This window comes from Schistocerca nitens, chromosome 2, assembly GCF_023898315.1.
Source record: "Schistocerca nitens isolate TAMUIC-IGC-003100 chromosome 2, iqSchNite1.1, whole genome shotgun sequence".
Taxonomy (NCBI): domain Eukaryota; kingdom Metazoa; phylum Arthropoda; class Insecta; order Orthoptera; family Acrididae; genus Schistocerca; species Schistocerca nitens.
The window spans coordinates 829,562,696-829,567,903 of NC_064615.1; the positions used below are offsets into that span (position 1 = coordinate 829,562,696).

At 40.0% G+C, this 5,208-nt stretch overlaps 1 non-coding gene across 1 annotated transcript; it reads right to left on the reverse strand.

Annotated features, from left to right (window-relative positions):
• Positions 1-3,797: 3,797 nt before the first annotated feature.
• Trnas-cga (transfer RNA serine (anticodon CGA)) lies at positions 3,798-3,872 on the reverse strand. Its single transcript has one exon. It is a non-coding gene; the product is annotated as a tRNA-Ser (tRNA).
• Positions 3,873-5,208: the final 1,336 nt, after the last annotated feature.

Consider the following 5,208-nt stretch of genomic DNA (forward strand, 5'->3'; position numbering starts at 1 on the left):
ATTGATTGCGCATTGCCACTGGTATGCTTTATGTATGAGCAGAATCTCTTTGGGTTTTCTGCCAGATGTCGAGACAGAATTTCGTTATGGAAATTATTAAAAGCATCTCGCATTGAAGTACGCGCCATATTTCGAACTTCTGTAAAACTTTGCGAACCTTGGGAATTTTTCGTAAATTTAACTTCTAATACTGCATTTGTGAATACCTGAATCACTCTCACTTTGCAACCGACTGTTGACAACAAGTTTCGATCACAATAAATCTACAGTCGGGCTGCGGTTTATATGCGAAATACCTTAAATAAATTCTATGAGGTTATTGTTCATATTGTCAGCTCCGTAAACAGGTTTCTGCAAGACGAGCTCGTAGTGCGCTTCCACAAGTAATTATTATTACATTTTGTGTGTGATGAATACTTTCCCCGCAAGTGAGGAATTACACAGGAACATTATCCCATAGGACATCAGTGAATGAAAATATACAAAATATGTTAGTTTACTTCTATTCCACAAAGTTTGCAACTGGTCTTATAACAAAAATTAGTGAAGCTGAATGTATTAGGTCCCCTATATGGTGTTTCCAGTTTAAGCTTTCATTAACGTGTACATCCTTGAACTAAGAACGCAGAGGATCGTATAAGGCGACATTTCAAAATTTCATTGTGTGCTCAGTCAAGTTATATATGCCTCGATATCTTAGCCTATGGAAATCCTGCTATTTACTAAGTAGCCCATCATTACACAAGTGGATGACGATCCTCACGTACATTCCTTTCTCAATATGATTATAAAATTACGCAATAAAACCAGAACTGTTGTAGCCTCACACCAACATTACTTAAAGGATATGCAGATGAATATTTTTCAAGTGCTTTACGATAGGAAATAAGAATCAGAATTGAACAAAAACGATTTCTTAAAAGTTCAAAGCCGGCCGCGGTGGTCTCGCGGTTCTAGGCGCGCAGTCCGGAACCGTGCGACTGCTACGGCCGCAGGTTCGAATCCTGCCTCGGGCATGGATGTGTGTGATGTCCTTAGGTTAGTTAGGTTTAAGTAGTTCTAAGTTCTAGGAGACTTATGACCACAGCAGTTAGGTCCCATAGTGCTCAGAGCCATTTGAACCATTTTTTAAAAGTTCAAAATAACTGTTGTACTGTGTAATGCTGCAATGTTCAAGACATTGAGCAGCTAGGATAAAGCACATAGTAGGCAGAAGCCTGTGATATTCAACTATGCTCGACGCTACTGGGTCCTCATCAGATATAATTTTTTAAAAAATCATTGTTCCGTACTGTCTGTTCTAAAATTATTTATTTATTCTTACCCGTGACTGATTTTAGAATTGGCATGTGATGAAATATCGTATTATGATATTTGCCTAGGAATGAGAAAACTGAATGAAGTAAAGGGATGAGATGGTTATACATACCAGAAATATGGGTGATGGGAAAGTAGTTTCAAGAAAAGGGAGGTGGTTGCTTGTACAGAATAATTCTAGCTGGTAATCTATTGCCTCATACTATCCAGTAAAGATACAAGGAGATGTACATTAATAAATGTGCATAGCTGAAGTACATGATCTTCTACATTTATCAAAAATAACCTTAATTCTCAGTGGCAAAAAATTATTAACATTTTGTTCAAATACGTTTTGAATAGTTAACATTTTGTTTAAAATGTTCTTAAGTATAGATGAATGTCTTCGTTAACAGTTCCTCATTTTACTGTTTATTTTATCCCATTGATAGGCTCTGTCATTTGGGTACATTTGCGCTAGTTCAACTATCATTAATTCCAGTCAACTCACAGGTTAATATCGGTTTGAAAGAGGATTTTGTTGACTAAATAGTGTTTTCGTTGTATGATAAAGTATACAGCACAGAAATTTTAACAGAAGAAAATAGAAAGCGTGAAAGCCAATACGTTATTAGAACAAATGATATTTTCAAGTTATTCATGCCAGAATATGGTAAATCCACTTTTCAATTATTTACATGTGTAAGTCTTGTAGCGCTATAGCTAAATCCTGTACATTTTTCCGTTCATTAATATTTAGTTTGCTCTGCGGACGTCACACGGAAACCTTCCCTTCAGCAAACAGACATTTCCTGTCATTCACTGACTCGTGATTGGTGACGCCATTCCAGTACAGTATTGCAACCTGGCTGCGATACATCGTGTTAGCTGTATCGTTGGTACCATGTGTGATGGTATTGCTGGTCCTATATGAGGCTTCATTTGTATGGCTCAGGAGAATGAGGTTTCAATTAGCAGCCAAGCAAAGTGATGTAGTATGTCGCTGGGGCGCTTCTGCATGATGCATAATTCGAGCAGCGGAAACTAATGGGGAATATGAGCGATAACAAATCACAGTTAGTTCACAAAACAATCTGTAGGGCGCGGCCGCAGTGCTGCAGCGTATTTGCTAACGAGAAGCGACAGGTGAACCACGCAGCCACGTTGCTGTATATACACTACTGCGTAATAATGTGGTGCGTGACGAATTGGATTGTTGATGGTGGCTCTCTGCAAACTCGGACCACATCACATTCTGTCTTTCTGCAAGAACAAGGGTAAATTATCTACACATAGCTGAGGTAGAATGAAAAACAGTATACCCACTGGAATTGTTGACATTCATAAATGGAAATGTACACTTTTTGTCAATAAAGCCTGTGCAACATGGCAATGGGTGAAATTATATATCTCTCCTGTTTCAGACGTCTAGGGAATGTTTCTTGGCCGTCACGATCACTGCACCCTCTCTTACAGATTCAGTTATAATTATTTCGCCTACGACACACAGCAAACCAATGTTAACACATGACCACTTTTATCAAGAGTCGCTCTTTCATCTCACAAGCCATCGTCTTTATTTGTACACTTTACAACTTGTGTTACTGTTCCATTTCATTACGCTATCACTCGTTCGCAAGTGTGCCTCCTTTTCCTAAGCTATGTCTCCAACCACGTCCAGTTGTTTTCACACTAATTTATCATACATTAATTTGTCGAGATAACACTTATGTAAGATGTCACGTGAATACAACGAGTAAACGACGAGTACGTAACTCATGTTTGGAGTCCATTAGCCGAAGAATGTATTAGATGTAGAGAAAACTAACGTTTTTGAAACGACGGGCCAGAGGGATAGTTTTGGAGCGGAGGTGCTAAGCTCATATTTCCTAATTTAGCAGTGAAATTGTCACAAGACTGTCACATATCGCTATTCGATATTATTTCAGATTTCTTCCATTATTTTGTGGCTATTCTGATAGTGTTTCGCATGTTTCTTTTGGAAGGAAGCTGTCGACATTAGAGAACTGTAATGTCTGTCCTGCTCTCGCACCGGCCATAGTTCCTATTTGATCATGACTGCCGTGGCAGTTTTTGTATATGTGCTGTCGCCTGCCTTCTTCACACGATACGGATGGTTTGAAGATGGACACAGGCGTCTGAAACTAGGCACAATCAAGAATTAAAAAAAGGATATTTCTCAAGCAATTTAGGATGAGATACAACCTTTTATTTCAAATAACTAGTAGTGATATGTGGTGCCGACTTCCATGCGTAATACGATGGCTTGTAGAATACATTTATGTAGAATACAGAATTGCTGTTTCAAACTGGATGTGTGACCCCCAACCACTCTCAAAATACGACTTATTAGAAACACAGAAAACATTATTACAAGGCCTCTCTGACCACATACGTTGACGACATTGGAAATAGAATGATATTTTCACTCTGCAGCGGAGTGTGCGCTGATATGAAACTTCCTGGCAGATTAAAACTGTGTGCCGGGCCGAGACTCGAACTCGGGACCTTTGCCTTTCGCGGGCAAGTGCTCTACCAACTGAGCTACCCAAGCACGCTCAGTTGGTAGAGCACTTGCCCGCGAAAGGCAAAGGTCCCGGGTTCGAGTCTCGGTCCGGCACACAGTTTTAATCTGCCTGGAAGTGACATTGGAAATGTCTATGCGACCATGCCTTCCATAAGCGTGGGCGTAATAAGGTATACAGGTATTACTACACCTCAGTTTCAGCCCATAGCCAGATGACACGATCTCAGTCTATTGGAGGCAGTATACGTTGCACTGTCGCTTGAACTGTTGGGAGATCGGATGAAGACATATATATGTATGTAAATATGTATCTGGCATAGAGCCAGGAATCTCCATCCACACCTTCTCTTGCCACAGTGTATTGTTTCATTCTCACGTGCACCAAGCTCCCTCCCCCTGTGGTCATGGTGACAATCTCCTTATGCTATGAGAACAGAACTTCGGAATTAACCTTAGACAGATCTCCAAGACCATCTCGGTTCAACTCCAAAAATAATTTTGAACATTATTTAGTACATTCAGTTTTCTGTGGATAAGTAAGTGCAACCAAAAGAACCTTCGCTTGGCTTTTTTTCCAGAGTACTGAAAAGGCATATCCGACGGTGTGATTTTACTGAAGCTCGATCTCCGTCCTCGCCTTTTTATTATTGCATCAGCGGTCTATCACTAGCCACTCTACTGTGTGCTGACAAAAACCTATTTTCCAGTTCAACCAGGACATGGCCACCTCTTTAGGAGACTGACGAACGCAGTGTTCAACACGTCGCCAGTGGTAGCACCATTCTCACAGAGGAAGTTGGGATGTAAATGAGTCTTTAAACGGATTAAAATGTTCAGGGCCAGTTGGAATCAGAGCAGCAGTGCTGCAAGAATTGCAGACTTGGCTAGTGCCGTACATAACAATACCAGCTTCAAACTTTATTCCTGTGGTCCTCAGTTCCGTGCAACACTACGCTATGTTTGTTACTATTATTTCCGAACCGTCTAATCACAACTGAATGAAACAATTTTTGTGCCATACACAGTTTTCCTTTACCGTTTGCAAGCCATCATCAGTGACATGGATATCCATATACTTCTGTTTACACTGTGTAGTCTGCATTTAAGACGTTTTCTATCGAGGTTATAAACCGTTCCGACACTGTGGTGTAGTGATAATTTGGACTGCTAACTACAGTTTTCGTGGATGCTAGTCTACATGTGTTCTTGGTTCATTGCCACATCTGTTCTTCGCCTGTTTAGTGTCATATATTAGTTTTTACAACACTAGGAAATAAACATTTGGTGTGTTGTTATGTGTTGGATGATGTTACCATCTCCCGAATTTTATTACCAACTACAGGTTTTTAAATGTAGTTTAGTGA